The sequence below is a fragment of the Podarcis cretensis genome, assembly GCF_951804945.1.
Source record: "Podarcis cretensis genome assembly, chromosome: 5".
Lineage (NCBI taxonomy): Eukaryota > Metazoa > Chordata > Lepidosauria > Squamata > Lacertidae > Podarcis > Podarcis cretensis.
Genome location: NC_137174.1, coordinates 57,970,975 through 57,990,458, shown reverse-complemented (window position 1 = coordinate 57,990,458; position 19,484 = coordinate 57,970,975).

Sequence of the window (19,484 nt, the reverse complement as noted above, 5' to 3'; positions counted from 1 at the left end):
CGCTGCTCGGTCCCAGCGCCTGCCAACCTAGCAGTTCGAAAGCACCTCCGGGTGCAAGTAGATAAATAGGGACCGCTTACCAGCGGGAAGGTAAACGGCGTTTCCGTGTGCGGCTCTGGCTCTGGCCAGAGCAGCGATGTCACGCTGGCCACGTGACCCGGAAGTGTCTCCGGACAGCGCTGGCCCCTGGCCTCTTAAGTGAGATGGGCGCACAACCCCAGAGTCTGTCAAGACTGGCCCGTACGGGCAGGGGTACCTTTACCTTTACCTTTAGAAATGTTATAAGGAGTTAAGCATAAATAAGTATTATAGTATTAATGGAAAATAAGGTAAAAATAAGTTAAGATAATAATATGACAGAAAATATAGAAAGATGGAAAGGAATTGCTGAAACAATTAATAGAAGTGGAATACAAAAAGGGAGGTGAGAGGAGGTCGATGAAACAAGGCATTGAAATGGTATGATGTATGTTTTTAAATTGTTTTTGCTTTGTTTTGTTTAGTCTAATGTGTTAATGTTGCGTCGTGTACTGTTTATATATTGTATCATATTGGTTGTTTTCCTTTCTTTTGCTTCTTCTTTTTTTCCTTTTTCTTCTTTATTGTAAGGTTTAAAAGTAATAAATATTATTATTTATTTTTTTAAAAGAAACTGTTCTTAAGCTGAGGTACCACTTTAGCTAATGGGACCTCCCGCTGCCGCCGTGTGATTTCTGTTCTCATCCTGAAGCAAAGTTCTTAACCCGAGGTACTATTTCTGGGTTAGCAGTCTAACCTGAAGCGTCTGTAACCTGAAACGTCTGTAACCTGAGGTACCACTGTATAGATGTTTACACATACATTTAATTGCAGTCCTCACTCCCCCTGCTTGTTGCATCTATAACCCCCTGTCTTTCCATCATTTCTTGCTGTTTGTGAGCAGCAGAAGTGTGTGTAGAAGGAGAACAGCAGTTGGAAAGACGGACACTAAATTTCCAAGGATTTCTACTAGGCTTAGAATAACAGCATTCTATCTAAAAACTTTTGGAAAGCTGGACAGTTTATTACTTCTATTTATAATCGTGCAATCTATAAGCAACATAAATACTTGTTTCTGCTTAAATGCATCTTCAGAATTTCATGGAAATGCTTATGGCAGAGTCCTCTGTGACATCAGACCAGCTGAAATAATGGCAGTCAAAATAGATAATGCTATTTGCAGCCTGAATTAGGGTTTTACAACCTTACCACTAGAAAATGAATCTGATTCTTGCTTGCAAGGACAAGGACAAAACTCGACAACCAAAGTGGGGAACCTGTGGCTTTCCAGATGTTGCTGGACTGCAGCTCCCACAATCCCATGCTGGCTGGAATGAATTGGGACCCATCAACATATGGAAGGCCACACACCTGCACAACATATAGCACAAAATTCAATGTATCTTTCCCCCCACGTGGAAGAAGGTACTTAACTTTTCCTTCCTGCTAACTGTTTTTCCTTCTAAGGTCACCTCAAACTGCTTATACCTCTGTAGAGGAAATGATACAAGAACTTGTAAGGAAGGAAGGCAGCTGGGGACAATTTTGAGAGGAAAAGCATCCTGAGGTTAAACACCTCTCTCCATCACTCCTCCTTTAATTTCTTTTTCTTTTTCAAGTAGGGGAAGGTTACCTAAAACTCAGCGTAATGTGTACTCTTGCTTTTACTCAGGCTCACTCTCTAAGCTGAGAAGCAGATGGCACCAAGAAAGGTAGGACAGGCAGAAAGGGATGTAAAGTGATGATCAGGAAGGGAAGTTCTACAATGTTCGGAGCCTTAGCTAATCTGCTGCTCAGTCCCACCGCTAACTCCAATTCAATATCTCTGCCTGAGTCAGCACCACCTCATTAATTATTTCTAATTCCTAATTAACCTTTGTATCATCACAACAATCCATACCTAGGCCTTGGCAATAAACCATTGTCACTGGATTAATCACACATTTACACCAGAGTAATTAACCTGGAATACCATGCTCTTGTTGTATATTTACAATCACAGGTCACACATCACCCATTGAAAGGGTAGAAAAAGGCCACCCTTTGCTACTCTGTCATCACCCCCAAGATCCTGAGAATTAAAAGCATACTAATGGGGCAGCAAATTAACATGAAGTGATTGTTCCTTAACCCGCCCCCCCCACACCAAAAGGTTGCCTGTTCACAATAATGGAAAAAAATTAGGCCCTGATGTCCATTCCCTGCTTCACCACCATCACCTTCCTGACTCCTAGGCAAATGTTTGAATGGAAGCCAGTAGTCAAGTTAAATTGGAACCGAAATCTAAATAATGCAAAATTATTTCTTGGACAGAGGGAGGGAGGGAGGACAGCCATCAATCCCACACCATCCCACCCTGACACCACCAGCGCAACCAGACAAAACAGGCCAGGGAAATAATAGTCATTGTGAAAAGAATGAAAGAGGCCTGCATTTTCGTGAGTCCTGCCAGGTTAATACCACTGCCTATCTCCCTGACAGCTACAAGATTGATTACCAGCCTCAGCACTCTTTATAACTTGATCAGGCGAATTAATCTCTGGCTGTGGGCCCATCTGATGCCTGGCATCGCAAATTTAATTTGGAGGTGTAGCAGCTCTTTTACTGTTCTCCCCCTTCCCTTCATCATCATCCCCCCCTCCCCAACCCGCTGTGCATGTAGCAAGGGTGGTGTTGCCGTAACAACAAGGCCTAGTGATGGCTTCTAACTTGAGGCCTGAGCTGTCAAGGCTTCAGCTGTCCCACGGGAGGTGTTTCATCAGGTACGCAGAGAAAAAGAGGCTTAACAGACACTAAGTAAGACATATTAATGTACTAAAGACTTAATGAAGTTTGGAAGGGTGGGGGGTGCAGAGGGGAAAGTGCTTACTTTATTAGTTTATGGCCGATTAATGGGAATGGTCATTACAGTGATGGAGATAGATTACTCCCATCAAAGAGCTCCTGCCATTCCCATTCAAATAGTGGGGTTGCCTGATGCTGAGGCTTCATCTTGGTCTGCCTCAGAGAGCTCCACCCTTTGAGCCACCATAAAAGAGTGAGAGAGTGTGTGTGTGCTCGCGGACACACAGCCAAGATAAGGGCTGGTGAGACTGGGGTTTTTTAAAGAAGTGAAATAAAGAAAAGCTGTCTAAGGATTTTTAAAATATATATAATGTTTGTATGCAAGAATTGGGACGAACAAGAAGGAAGTGTTTGCCGGGAGATGACTTTATAGTGAAACGCTGGGGGATCGTGAGAGAAAATTGGAAGATGCAATTTGATAAGAACAAAAATTACAGATCATGAACAATAATTCTTAGCTATGTGGGCACCATGGTAGATTATTTGGTAAGGAAATGCATAGCTCAGTCAGTAGAGCATGAGACTCTTAATCTCAGGGTGATGGATATGAGCCCCATGTTGAGCAAAAAGCCCCATGTTGACTAGATGACCCTTGTGGTCCCTTCAAACATGACAGTTCTATGGTTCTATGAAGTACTGTGCTGGGTCTCCCGAAGGTGCAGCTGAAGGGGTGGATCCTGGCAAATCTGGTGGTTGAGCTTGGTAGAATTGGGGTGGGACTTTGTGGAGCCTGATGTGGGAACAGAGGCCACCCAGGAGAAGAACCTGGTTGTATGTTGGAAGGATGGATGAGGAGGAGAGCAAATGACTTGATTTTGTGTAGACTCATATAAAAAATGGCAGAATCCAGTGTTGTACAAGTGAATTAGGAGCATCTTCACCTGCTGCATAACCATGTGCCACAGAGTTTGCAAGAGTGTGGGAGGCTGTCTGGAACAAGTAGCTAACACATTTATGAAGGAAAAGCCAGAAGCATCCCATTCACTACTGCTGGTCATGGGGTAGGCCTCCCTCTTGGTCAGGACAGAACCAGGCATGAGATTAATTTTGTTCCCATGAGAGTGGCCTGCGGAGAGCAAAGTGAGACATAGATAAACAATAATGAGTAACAGTAAGTATTCACGGAACTGCATTGTCCAATACATTTGGGAGTAAGTGAGTGAGAATAGTGAGTGTTGGCATCCAGGTGTTCAACCTTTTTCCCTGTCTTATCCTCCCCACTCATGTGGGGAAGGGAGAGGCTGTGAATATATTTCTCCATTGAGGCTGTAATGTAATGTTCTGCATGCCTCTGTAGTATGATTCTGCAGACAAAAATGCTCATGAGGGTTTGAGCAGTAATGATGGTTGGAGTGATGTACCTGGACTTTGCCAGCAGAAAGTCTACCTTATTCCTCTTATTCCTAAAGAGTTTCATTATTGAGCATTCCCACCAAATATGAAAGAAGCCATTATCTGGTTTTGATTAACATTTATTACTCACATATTTCTATGTTTTATTAAATAATATTTTATAGTCATTTTCTTTTCTTTCAAACATCCCATTGTCCTGTTAAATTTTTGCCAGATCATTCTGGAAATTGACCTCTATCATACGTTGTCCCATTGACCTTTGAAGTTACCTCCTAAATGCTTCTGGTTGCAATTCTAGACACATGTACCTGGAAGTAAGTCCCACTGAACTCAGAGCGCCTTACTTCTGAGTAAGCACAGATAAGATCGCACTATGACAATATCACCTATGTTACTGCATATGATAAGAGCCATTCTAATGAAGAAGAAAGTTAACTAATTGGAAATGCCCAAAAGGCAGTTTCTCGATGCTGAAAAATTACATTTAGAAAAATAGAGGGTTACATTTTATCTGTTAAAAATCAAATTGAAAATAAACTTGCAGCTATCATTCTGAACATTTCTACAGCAGAAAGTGAGCACTGAAAAGTTTGGGCAATGTCCCATCTGATAAGTTCCAATGCTGACATAGCTCCTTAGAATCCACTTTGACTTACAGCCTTTTGTCAATCACTGAGTGATTTATATCTTTCCTAATGAACTGACTGGAATTAGATTAGCTTGAGCACCCATGTGCTCAAACTGGGCTTGATTAAAATCCCATCTGTGCATTTCCAACATTTGAAGGGTTTATTATGACTACTGTTTTGAAACTGGATGCTTGTGTGGGAGGGGAAGGATGTCTGTTATTAATACATCCAACTTATCAATGTCTCTTAGGGTAATACCTACTTTTCGTTGCCAAAGCAAATACTGTGCTAACTAGTTCTCAGGTTTGTTTTAAAACTAGGATTGCTGCCCCCATCTGTCACCCCAGGGAATTTCAAGCTGTGTTTCCTTCTTTCACAACATAGTACAAAATATCTCTGAAGTTTGGCCTGTTCAGTGATACTTCATTGAAAAATAGGTTAGCAGAGGGGCTCAGTGCATCAGGGCCAAATTGAAAAGGCCAGCAGAGTTCAAATAAATGTTTGATTTGTGTAACATTTACAGCAGATTGGGGCTTTACAAAACACTTAAGGTTTAGAATAATTTCTAATCTTAGAAACTTTTGTGGCACACCTGTTTAAAGACAGGAAGGTTTATTCATGATGGGCAGTCAAGAAGCTGTCTAGGGACCTAGAATATTTGGGTTCCTGTCTCTGTCACAAAGCTTTAAAATAGTCTTGGGCAAGAATCCCCAATAGTGTGACATGGGTGCATTAAAAATAAATTCAGTATTACCAAATTGGATAAAAAACCTAATATCCCTGACTGAGGGGGGGGGGGAATCCTATTACAGTGATATATGCAATAAGAAGGCATAGACTATGACAATACTCCTTTTGTAAAAGAGCAAGTACAACAGCTTGCTTTCACAGATGTCCTTTTTATACTTAAACTTTTCATTAGATTTGTTCATGCATTTCTCACCTTGTTCCCTCAGTTTCTCCATCACTATTGTTATGTTTAAAATTTAATATATTTATATGCTGCTTAATTCCAATACAGTCTCTGAGCAGTTTACAAATCATTTAACCTCTACTGATACATCCATTTAGCACCACATTTCATGATGTTGCGATATAATGCATGTTGTGTTGCCAGGAAACAGTTTTTTACAGGATGCTCTTGAGAAAGGGGAATTCTGGGAATTAACTTTCCTTCCTGAGAGGTTGTGTGGTTATATGCTTAGCCAAATAAATGCACAAATCCCCTCTCTCTGAATTAAGGAAACCGTCACTGAATATTCTCAGTTTTAAGAGAAGCAGAGTATGCTGACTGTGAACAGGCTAAAACAATACTTTACTTTAGGATGTAAAAATCCATTTAAAATGCATCAGAGGGCTTCTGCTGCAAAACCCCCACAAAGAGGAAAGACGTTTTTGTAGTGTGCTGAAATGTTTGCAAGATGTGTCTCCCTCTTTTGGCTCAGCACTGTTCAAGATAACCCTCTCCAAAAACTATGAATTAGCACTATGTGTTCTAATCAAACTACATGAAGAACAATTTTGTTGAGAGACGTTCAAGGCTTCCATTAGGGGTAGAGTGTCTCATGTTTCAGCACTGTGGACAGCTACCACGATTAGATTCTTTTTCAAAAGGGCTGCAGTGCAAAAAAAAAAAAAAAAAAAAAATCTTTTCTGGTACCAGTGTACACTTCAGACCACACAGGTCTGTTCATTAGGCACAGGTACTCCTTATAACATTAAACATAGCTGTTGTTGAGCAAAACTATACTCTTGAAGAAAGTGCTAATTAGATAACAATTCAATTATGCTGACTCAAGGAAAGGAGAGTGATAGGGAATGTATTATCTCAATTTCCATCTTTGTTGCAAAGGTCCCATGTAAGACAAATAATATACATAGCAAAAAGATACCAGAGTTTACAAGATCTTTACTTCTGCCATATTGTCCCTTCTTCTATGTTCCCTAAACGAGAATGTTGAACAGTGCTTGCCCAAAATGTTTTGATGCCTGGAAGCAAGTTCAAATGGTTTTCCCAGAACAAAACAAGTCTTAGCATTCAGAACCAAATTCTGCTTTTGTCTTTCTATCTGTCATAATTCTACCTGTAGCTTCCTTCACACTACTGCAGGGTTGAGCAGGTAAGATTTGACACAAATTGACAGCTGCTAGATTAACAATAGCAAAATATTGGAAAGCTTCCCATTTGGGTTTATTGGAAGTTTGATTCCAAGAAATCTAGTCAACCATATATATGGAAAAATAGCACATAAAATGAAAGCATTATGAAAAGCAAAGGAGTCAGACAAATTTGGAAAAAAACACGGTGTCATTTTATTGATTTTTATTGAATTCACTTCTAATAAAGAAAACAACTTTTATTCCACTTCAAACTCATGGTGATTTAAGAATAACTGATATTGGCTGATGGTATTGTCTTCATTTATTCTCTGAATCCAATTGCCTTCTTCTTTTTTTAGTTTTTCCTTCTTTGTTATTGTCCTGATTATCATTTTACACAGTGCTCTTGACCCAGAGAAACCTAGAGGGCCACAGTCAGACCCCAGCTTAAGGTTATCCACCCCAGGGGGGAGTAATGACAGTAGAGTTCATAAAAAATAAACACAAAAGAGACTTTGTATATTCTAGAAATGGCTTGCTGAGTGGGGCAGAGCTGATATGCAGGTGGGTCTAAAACAATTTAATTCTTATAAATCTAAGCACCTTGAATTTCAAAATCTTCAGACCTTTGGTGAGAAGAGGCATGAACTCTTGTTCTGTTATCCTTCACCTGATATATAATCTGAAAAACTGGTCCAGAAAACTGTGTGGTTGGTTTTTTTTTGACAAAAATAGCTAGTAGTTAATTAAGCGGTTTAGAAGTGGGATTTATTCCTAGGTAAATAAGATTACACTTGTCTTTTCTGCAGGCTTTCCAGTGGTCAGAAAAAGAGACTACAGCATTCTGTTTTCTGAAACTCACCCATCATGCACTCTTTGGTTTTCCTAGTTTCTTCTTTGTGCACTCCAGTCCCTGCCAGAAAAAAACTCAAGTTCTGCAACCTTCATCTCCACAGTGGTGTGGGGTTTTTTTTTTTGGGGGGGGGGAGTTTGCAAGTGAAATATTTCATATAAAAATAAATGTATGCTTTCTCAATAAAGGGGCATGGGGATGCCAAAAGAGGTCTGTTTACATAATTATTCTCATCACAGAATGTTAAGTTGTACTGTTGCAGAATTGTAGAGTGTTTGGGCAACGTGTTCTGGATCCCCTGGTGATGATGAATCAGTGGCAGCCTTTTCTCTTACAAACTGAAGTCCTTTCTGGGTCTCTATCCTAGGCAACACAGCTCTAAAGAATCCCCTCCTACATGGAGGATGAATAGGGACAGCCGGGCAGCAATAAAAGTGTCAGGACTGTCTCCTTGTGCATCATTGGGCTACGGTATTTCAGCAGAGCAAACTGCACAGAGGCTAATTATTGCTTCCCTCCACCCCGACTCTCTCCCAATTTAAGATGGATCTGACTGTCAGTAGAGGTGACAGATGAAGACAAAGCACAGGTACAGCTCCCATGAACTCCAGGCCTGGCTACATCATTCGAGAGGAGCTAAGAGCACTGGAGAGTGGGGGCTCCTGTGCAGAAACATTAACTCTTCTAGTTCTGGAATATATCCGGATTGGTGAATTAACAGCTGAGAAGCTTCTGTGAGTGTGTCCCCCTGTTGGACACCTATTTTCAACACTTATCAGATATTTTATGCTGTGGAGGCAGCAGTCCCACAGAACCTGCTGCTGAGCACTAGGAGTTCCTCTTTAATCTCCATAGGCTTTCAGAAACATGGGGGGAGGGAGCCTTGTTGGCATATAAACAGGAGAGCAATGGTGGCATAACTCAAGGTAGCCAACATGGTGGCCTCCAGATGTCATAGGACTACATAATGGCCAGATGATGGGAAAAGCAGAAAACCACTCAGATCCATGCTTTTTCTACGCACAAGGCAAGGGGAAGTGTGAATGAGCCCTCTTTCAAATACTGTGGTTTATTTAGTTTTATTATGCAAAAACTTGCCAGCACTAAGTTTCTCTGCTCTGAAGACCAGAGTCCAAGCAAATTGCTAATCTGGGCATCTCTGAAATTCAAGTGTTTCACTCTGAAACATGGGAGAAATATTTGTATTTCTTTGTCCACTGAAGGGCTAGATTTCTTTCGAGTTCCTAACAAGTAGGTCCTATCCTGTACCTTCAGAAGACTAGTGAGACTTTATTACCAAACTTCATTTATTCTTGTCCTTCTTTCATTGCTACTGGACCAACCACATTTCCACCTAAAATCTGGCCAGTCTGAAACAGATAAATTCCCCTTTTTGAAAGGCCCATATGCTGCTACCTTGTGCAAAACCCTTCAAACTTTAATTAAAGAAGAACATAAGGACCATTTGCAAGTTCATGGTCAGGGGAGACTTAAACTAAATCAGCATAGCCATTGTGAGAGGACAGTGGTGTGTCCCCCACCTTGAAGGCCTTCTTTCTCTCTCCCACCCACCAACTCCCACAGGATTCTGCTTTAAAAGATGAGCCTTTTCTACAGCAGTACTCAGGCCTATCAGATTTCTATCCCCTCAGGCCTCAGTGTGAGGGGCACAATTTCATCTGTTTTGCCAGAAAGACACAGGGAACTGGCAAGGAGAGAGACAGATGCTCCTTCAGCCTGTGCTTTAGTCTTTACAATAAGGGGGGGAAATGCTAGTTATGTATTCTCCTGTGCTAATATAGACTTTAGGCAATGAAGAGGTCACAGGCTGTTTTACGTGTTGCATGATTGCTTGGAATGTATGACAATGTAGCTTCTTACTCTGATCCCAACTGTCCTAACTCTGACCCAATTCCCCCAACACTTTGTTCATGCCCACATAAGAGTGCACCCTTGTGAACTGAGTTGGCTTTCATTTACTTCTTATGAAGGAAATTGGTAGTTTTGGGAAGAGTTATGTATTGACTTATAGGCAGTGCTTTTTTCTAGAAAAATAGTTGCTGTACTCACCATGAAGCTGTTACAGTAAGTGCCACATTTTTAACAACAACAAAAAGAGGTGCCAGTTCTGCGTACCCTTGAGTACTTCCTGGAGGAGAAGAAGAAAGCACCGAGCAAGACAAACTTCGACAAGTAACAGAAAAGAGATCCAATAGACCAGCCAAAATGTTGCCGTTACCAGCACCTTTTCTCAAGGATCTATATAAAGGAATAATTCAAAAAAAGATGAGTGGGGTGGGCTGTTGATATATGGGAAGTATCACAACTCCGAAATTACTAGCTTACTTGTTAGCAATCTTGAAAAATCCAAAACCTTCTTCTTAATTATCTGTGTTGTATGTGTTTTTGAGCTTGATGATCTTTCCTAACTATGAGCATCACTTGATGCATTCGAATGGCCTATTTCTAAGGAGCTGTCCTGTTGCTTTCAGGGCATTCTTCTTACTCAGCTTGCTTCAGTTCACATGGGTTTGGGAGGCCATCCATGCCAGGTTTGTTGGTGCAGTGAAGGGGATGTGCTTCCAAAAACTCTGAAGCAATCACATTGTGATCTCTCTTTGCAGCACTTGCCAGGAAGAGATGTCCCAAGGGAAGAGATCACCTTGTGATCTCTCTTTGCAGCACTTGCCAGGAAGAGATGTCCCAAATCCCCATTTGGATCTGTTCTGGAGTGGTGTAGTGGTTAAGAGCGGTAGTCTCGTAATCTGGGGAACTGGGTTCATGTCTCTGCTCCTCCACATGCAGCTGCTGGGTGACCTTGGGCTAGTCACACTTCTCTGAAGTCACTCAGCCTCACTCACCTCACAGAGTGTTTGTTGTGGGGGAGGAAGGGCAAAGGAGAATGTTAGCAGCTTTGAGACTCCTTAAAGGGAGTGAAAGGCGGGATATCAAATCCAAACTACTATTCTTCTTCTTCCTTCTTCTTCTTCTTCTTCTTCTTCTTCTTCTTCTTCTTCTTCTTCTTCTTGTAGTGCTGCTTTAGCTGCCAGGCCTGCCTGTTGCTCATCTCCATCACTGCACACAATGCTATCCAGTTTTGCCCCAGTGTGCGATCTGTTCCTTGTCAGCTGTTAACAAGAGGAAGTGGCTGGGTTTTCCTCTTCACAGTTGGCAGATTTAAAAAGTCCAGGCAAGTGGTAAGGGGAACCAGAATATGGAGAGGGGGCTCAGGGTTTTACTGGATGTAGTTGTTCTTTTGTCTACTGGGACTGCATAGATGTACTCTGATTAAATTAATTTCCATGTAATTTTGGCTTAATGGCAAATTAATGATTTATCATGCAGAAAACAAGAGTGATCTGCTAGCTAGGATATTTGTCTGTATATTCTAATTGCTGTGCAACTATCTCAGAGTGCAGTTACCTAAGTTAGAAATCTTTTGCTTTTTATTCTTTTATTTGTACAGATTTAAGATTAGGAAGTAGTGCCCCAAAAAGCAGAGTATAGGGATAGATGTTAACAACCTTCAAAAACAGATAGAATAAAGCAACATTTAAAATGTCATGTTTAAACATTCAGAGAATTGTAAACATTGGCACAATAGAGCAATGGCAATGTCTAAGATGAGTAAGATTTGTACCATTCTTATTGGGAGGAAAAGCAAACTCTCATTGGTTAAACTCCTTAAGAATGATACAAAGCTCATTTGAATGTTGACTATCTCTTAGAACCATTTGTACCATTAGCAGCATTCCTCAATTGCCAGTGAGATACATCAGTAGGATCACACCATTAAATGTTCCCAAGTACTATGATCCCAGGCAATATATTGGCTATATTCTTACATTTTGTCAATAATTATTTAAAAAGACGTGGTTCAACATACCAATGCTGCTGCTCCTTTTTTCTCTCTTCTCTTTTGCCCCTTTATGCTCAAGCGATGAAATGCAACTCTTTCAAATTAATTGCAGGTTTAAATTGCCTCTCTACCTAACATGTTTTGTAAGTATATCACCTGCTTTGAACCTAGCTGCGGTTTTTCTATGCAGTTCAAAGCAGGCCAGGAGCAAGAGAAATGCCTAATCTTAACGAAGTGACAGACTGTAGGCAAAGGCAACTACAGACCAGGACAGTAACAGATAGCAATGGCTAGGGTGGAAATGAATGTGAGGAAAGACAACAAGCAGCTAAGCTGCTTTCTGATAAGCTCTTTCTCCACAAAACAGTCCCATTACTCAAGGAGATAACCTGGAGCTGAGGGTCAAAAATGACTGAAGCCAGAGCTACTACTGATTTTATGAATGGGTGTACTCCTAGCTGACTCCTAAGCCAAACCACATGCAAATACGGGCTTCTCCTTTCTGTCCACTGACAATTTATTGCCCTGTATCCTATCACCACTTAGAGTCCATTTCCCTCCAGGAAAGACAAAAATCAGCTGTGCCATATTTCTCCTAGCAAGTTTGACCTAGACAGTAACACAGGTCTTGAAGAGAAATAATGATCTTTGTGGTTACAATTTCATTTGGTAATTTACTGTATAATAACTGTGTCGTGACTGCCCTAATCAGTGCTTGAATTAAAGGGCACCACCTGTTATTTAACTGCTGATATAAAACTATTCTGAATCTGGAAGAACTCAAAATAAATAACATATGTTGCAAACAACACATCATTCCATGGAAAACGGTGCGGGGGGGGGGGGGGACACCGTATCAATGAAAAGAAAAGGTGAATCCGCCATATAGGTACTATTAAATTTGGCTTTGATTTATTTTTTAAAAAACTGTAACAGCTTGATGGTCACTTCCCTCCATGTCCTATCACCCAATCTCCAAGAAAAATTACAATTGCCTCTCAGTAAGACTATCAATGTGCCATGTTTAGATCATAGAGAAGAAGCATTTTTCATGGCTGTTCCATATTTAAGACCTCCCTTCCCCTTTGAGACTTGCTATCCAAGCTAGAACATTTGGAAAAACCACGGGAAGCCATTTGTTTGGACTGGCTACTGGTAGTCAAGGTTTAAGTGAGCTTCATGACTAAGGAAAGATTAGAGCCTGGCTATTGCACAGTGCACCACGCTCAATCCCTTAAGGGATTCTATAAAATATACAGAGATTGTGAAGCCGCTGTAATCTTGAGCTGCAATAGATTGCAGTGCAGATGAATGCAAGGATAATGTGGTAGGAACGCCCACTTTTATTTTGGTCAAAGTACACTTGCAGTGTGAATCTCTTCACCTAGTGTTATGCTGCTGGTGTTTTGCCCTTTTTCTGAGATGAGGATCTAGCAACATAAGCCCTGCATTATCTAAGTAAGCATATCCTTTCAATTTCCCATGTTAGGACCATGGGTGCTTGTCCTCAGAGCACCCCAATTTCACTCTAGGTATTTCTGTATGAGTTCTTCATTGGTATCCAACCCCATTGTCAGATCCACTTCATTTTGCCTCAACTATTCAGCCATTACTTGAAACGGACTGATAGCATGTTGTAGTGTTTTCCTCAAGTGGAATGTGACTGCAAGGTTGAAAATGTGACAGACCCAATTCACTTTGGAATGATCATAGTTCTCTAAATCTTGCAAAGCATCATGTCAGATTGAGCAGATGAATTATGGCTGCTTACTCTATTGTCACATTCTTTAGGAGAATGATGGAGAACGACTAAAACAAGTATTTTGAAGCTCTATTGCTTTCAAGGGGAGAGTCAACATAGTGTTTAAATCTGTTGGTTTTGACAGTGATTCAAAGCACTTAAAAAGGATTTAACTTTGCTCTACTTCATTGCTGATTTTCATTCATTTTAATGTAGAAAAGTTGTTTGTGCATGATGCACCAGTTTTATGTAATGTATAGTGGCATGATTTCAAAACAGTATTAAACTGACAGCAACATTTTACAACTTTTCAAGCTTAATTCCTTGGTGGTGTGCTTATCTGGTCATGGCCAAACCTGAGTTCAAGACTAGAGGGGTAAAATTCTGGATTAGCAGCCCAATCTGTGGCAAGAGCCAGCAGGGAAAACAGTTTCAAACACAGGACCATAGAATTGTAGAGTTGGAAGAAAACAAACTTGCTCCATCTTCCATGTGACATCCCCTTAGATGTTTGAAGATGGCTATCATATCTTCTGTCAGTCTCCTCTTTTCCAGGCTTAACATACTCAGCTCCTTCAACCGTTCCTCATAAGGCTTGGTTTCCAGACCCTTGATCATCCTGGTAGCCCTCCTCTGCACATATTTCAGCTTGTCAATATCATTCATAAACTCTGGTGCCCAGACAGTACTCCAGGTGGGTTCTGACCAAGACAGAGTAGAGCAGTACTATGACTTCCCTTGATCAGGACACTATACCTCCATTGAGGCAAACTGCAATAGCAGTCACTTTTTTTGCTGCTGCATGACATTGTCAACACATGTGGTCTCGTAAGACCCCTAGATCCCTTTCGCATGTTCTACTGACAAGCCAGGTGTCCCCCATCTTATATTTGTACAGCTGGTTCTTCCTGCCTAAGTGTAGAACCTGACATTTCTCTCTATTGAAATTCATTTTGTTCATTTTGGCCCAGTTCTCCAATCTGTTAAGGTCATCTGGAATCCTGATGCTGTCTTCTGCTGTATTAGCTACCCCTCACAGTTTGGTGTCATCTGCTAATTTGATGAGCATCCCTTCAATTCCTTCATTTAAGTTGTTTATAAAGACATTGAACAACAACAAGGCCCAGGACAGAACCCTACAGCACCCCATGTGCCACTTTTCTCAATGATGAGGAACCATTAATGGGCACTCTTTGGGCTCAGTCAGTCAACCAGCTATAAATCCACCTAACAGTTATTTTGTCCAGCCCACATTATGGAGAACGCTAGTATCAAAGAGACCAGGCCTCTCCTCCCTGCCCCCACCACGGTCTTGCCAGTATATCCTTCCTTTCCCTTGCATGTATCAGGGGACCAACTTAGATATTATTCATTAAAACCCTCAGCCAAATCCACAGCCTTCATCCATTTGCCATGACTAATATCAGGCATTTGAACGTTTTTATTAAACTCTGCCGTTTCCTCTCCTTTTTAAAGTTTAATAATAAATTGGATGTCACATTATAGCTGCATTTATTAAAACCCACCAGAGCTTGCTCACTCAGTATGCTGCAGCCTTGTGAATTATTGAAGCCCCCCTCAGCCCCCCTCACCCATGAGGCCCCTTTGCTTCAACTGCAAAAGGTGTTTTCCCCCTTCCCCATTTTATTTGCCAGACAGAATAAGTGCCAGCAAGAGACAGAGATAAAGTGGCTTATTCTTTTAACTGAAATTAGAAAGTAAGTATTCAAGCGGGAAATGGGCATGTCACTTATGGCTACAGAGCGGAGCCTCTGGTTAAAGTTAATGGGGAATTTTAAGAAGAATATTTGAAATAAGATGCAAGAGAAAGATGCCAAATATTCTGTGATATAATGTGGTGATTCAGAGTGCTTGTTGTTTGGGCCACCTCCCATTGCTCTTTAGATATTTGGATGTACTCACCATCCAAATAGATGATGGAGATGGGAAAGTGGCAAAACCCTGCATTCCCTTCTCTAGCCTATGCACATTTAGCTCCCATGAGCTATAATATCATCATATATATGATGCAACCCCCCTCCCTCTTCCACCCCCATGAAATAGCATGCAATCCAAGAAGGAGTGTTGGAAAACATTCTATATGCTTCCAATGAAGAGTATTTTAACAAGCCCTTGGAGATTGGAAAACATACAACATAAGACAGCCAACAAGGGAGGCAGGTTGACAGGAATGTTGTTGATCTAAGGAGGAAATGGTTGGGGATGCTGGAAGAGAGGTTTTCTTTAAAGAAAACCTGCTACAGCAAAGATAGACTTCTAATGACCAGTGAATACAAAGGACCAGGTGTAACTTATGAGTTCATCCTGCATGAATTAATCTCCAGCCTGGCAGAGACAGAAAGATTCTTCCCAACAATCACTGTACTCTATACCTAGTGCAGGTACAGATATGTACCACTTCCAGGGGTAAGTCTAAACATGTATTTCTGTATTCATAACATTTATCTGGAAGGCCAGGATGGCAGAGTGGACCAGGGTGGATAGGGAGGCAAGAAGGAAGCAATTTTTCTTTGGACTATGTGGGTTTCCAACAAGAACCTTGTAAAGGATGGAGAATCCAAAGGAAAAAAATTCTAGACACTGAGGTCCAGCGCCAAGGGCCTTCTGGAAGTTCCCTCACTGCGAGAAGCGAAGTTACAGGGAACCAGGCAGAGGGCCTTCTCGGTACTGGCGCCCGCCCTGTGGAACGCCCTCCCACCAGATGTCAAGGAAATAAACAACTATCTGACTTTTAGAAGACATCTGAAGGGAGCCCTGTTTAGGGAAGTTTTTAATGTTTGATTCTATTTTTAATATTCTGTTGGGAGCCACCCAGAGTGGCTGGGGAAACCCAGCCAGAGGGGCAGGGTATTATTTATTTATTTATTTATTTATTTATTTAACTATTACTACTATTATTATTTTCTGCCAGCACAAAATGCAAATAGATGTTTCCAACACACTGATGGATGGAAAAATCGCATCCATCAGTTTCAATGGTTTTCAGCTTCAAGCAATACAAAACAGAAGATTGCAATGTGATTGAAGAGATTGCCAGTAGATGGCACTATTTAGTGGACAATCATTGACAAACAGGTAGTGGGAGGAGAGATCCTAGAATTGTGCTGTGTGAAGAGTGAATCTGAAGCACTTTTCAAAATCACCACAGACATATTTCATTTTTTTACTGTTTTTTAAGAGAAGTGTTCCAAGTCTTGTTCTTGAAACTTAAAACATTGAACCTTGGCATCTTCAGTTAAAGGATCAGATAGCTATGGATCAGGAAGCAAATAAGGGGAGAGACCTCTTCCTTAGACCATGGAGAGCTGCTGTCAATCAGAGAAGATGGTTCTGACCTGGATGGATTTTTTTAAAAAGAAACCAGCTTCCACTTTCTGCCATGAGTTCCACAAGTGAGTATGACTGGGAAGTCTGGAAGCCCAATAGATGCACTTGATCGCATTTCATCTGTGTGACCCAACAACAGAACCTGGATCCTCCAAGCTCTTCTTTTTTTACAAGACAAGAAGAAAATGTGACCAATGTTTATAAGACAATGCATCTCATCTGAATTAATTGGCTGTTTTGCTTTGTTGACTCTTGCCAGAAAGGACATTCTGCCCTGAAGGAAACCAGGAGCAGTTCCTTGGCTTCTGTTAATGGAGTAATGCACTCACTGCTTCCTCCATCTGTGCTCCAGTCTTGACACTGAAACCATGGCCTGTCATAGGATAAAATGGCTGTTTTCCCCCCAAAGGCTGATCCATATGCATTGAGTCATAAATCTATGTTTCTAGCTATGAGGTGGAGATCTCTGACTCCCTAGTCTATATTTCTTTTTTGGCAAACTGCTGTGTAGCTGGATAAGTGATGAAACCCAGAGCAAAGAGATGTGATATATGGTCCCCTTTCGGTGAGGATGCTTCGATTAAACAACTGTTCTAGAAGGTTCCACGTTGTACACATCCTAAATGATGCCTTTACACACACACACACACACACACACACACACACACACACACACACACATCCTGCGAGTGGCTAGTCCAAAGCCCGCACAGCATCATAGGCACAGTGTCTCTCTGTGTTCATTTTTCTCTCATTTTTTTCACCCCCTCCTATTGCGGTTATTGAATTAAAGACTAAAAATGAGGAAAATACGTTAAAGGCTTTTTTTCTTTTTTTTTAAAGCTTGAACAACGGCTCTTAAACATTATTACCATAGTGAGCCTCCCTAGGGCATGATTAAAAACTTTTTCAAGCTCCTCTAAGTGTAACTAAGACAAAACAGACAGTTATTATGGCAATGCTTATTTTGGTCCACTGCCCAGAGGAAAACTGATTCAAATGAAGGAGAGAGAGCTGTGCCTTCCCTGGTGTATGGCAGACTCTAGGGTGCCTGAGGGAGGAACCATAGCAAAGAGGAACACACTGAGCAGGAACTGGTTTCCTATGAGCCCCCAATGCCAACACAAAGGCAGCATACAGCTATTATAATAGCAAGAGGGGGAGCGAAGTAGCACTAAGGTTGACATTATGTTTTCTCTCCTGGAAAGGCTTCTGTGCCTTTTAAAACCTGATTGCCAAGAATAAATTCAGCAGATGAAGATTCCGCCCTGCCCCACCACAGAGGTGCAGCACTGAGAAATATTTCTCCTGTTCCATATCTGCCTGTCACCCAGGAAATTGTGCCAGTTTTTTTAAAAAAATGGTTCGGTGACCCTAGTTTAAATTTGTTGGTAAACAGAAGTAGTGTGGTAGGTGGAGGGAAGCCCAGGCACTGCAGGGTTAATGGAAGCTTCCAAGCCACCACTTGGACGCCAGTCGCTGTCCCGGAAGGAGTGCCAAACCAGCATATTTTAAAGTAACAACAAATAACTTTAATTAAGTTCTGTGGCAGTGACAGATTCCGAACAATTAACCTTAGGCCCGGTGCAGAGAAGGTTATTTTCTTCTTTTAATTTTTAAGTGGTGTTGAAACAAGGAAGATTTGTGACCCTTGAGACTCTCTCTGCAGCAAAAGAACAGGCTGAGCAGTCTTCAGCATCCTGTATGAACTCCCCGGTTGATAGAATTTAATGGTGGTGATGGAATGAAGGCATTTCTGGGAAAGAACTGAAATCAGCTTTATATGCCTCAGCCACTATTCTATTCCTACCACAGGCTGGAAGGGGGTCGTATGGCAGGTTTTAGTTATTTGGGAAGCTGGTCAGTGGCTATAGTCTGGGATCACCAGGCACATTTTTTAGGTTTGCTTGACCTAGGACCGTCTATGAGAGACATGCAGTGGTACCTCGGGTTAAGAACTTAATTCATTCTGGAGGTCCGTTCTTAACCTGAAACTGTTCTTAACCTGAGGTACCACTTTAGCTAATGGGGCCTCCTGCTGCCATCGCACAATTTCTGTTCTCATCCTGAAGCAAAGTTCTTAACCTGAGGTACTATTTCTGGGTTAGCAGAGTCTGTAACCTGAAGCATATGTAACCTGAAGCGTCTGTAACCCGAGGTACCACTGTACCTTTAAATCAGTGGTTTTCAACCAGTGTGCCATGGCACCCTGGGGTGCCTTGAATGATGGTCTGGGGTGCCGTGGGCAACGCTGACCTGTCCCTCTTTCCTTCCCTCCCTCCTCTGATGCCCTCTTGTCTCTCTGCCTTCCAAAGGCTTGCACAGCTGTTATTTGCAGCAGCCCTGGCCATAAGCTCTGCAGGCAATGGTGCTTCTAAGAGGCACCTCTCTCTGGAGCGGGTGGGGAGCTCAGAGATCAGGGACAGCAGCAAGGAGAGGAGAGAGGAGAGGAGACTGAGGGCACACTCCACAAGGGAGGGTGTTCGAAAAAGGGTGAGAGACTGCCAACTCTGCAGGCAAGGGGTGACATAACTGGGCTCCTGCAAAAAGAATGTAGTTGGTTAAGGGAGTTGTGGACTCAAAAAAGTTGAAAACGTTTGCTTTAAATAATTGTTATGATAAATGGATGGGGGAATATGATGCAGTCAAGTGATGGTATGATGAAACACTCGCATGTAGCTGTGTGGGGTGTGGGGGGGGGGAAGGACAGCTGTAATGACACAAACATTAAACAGACAT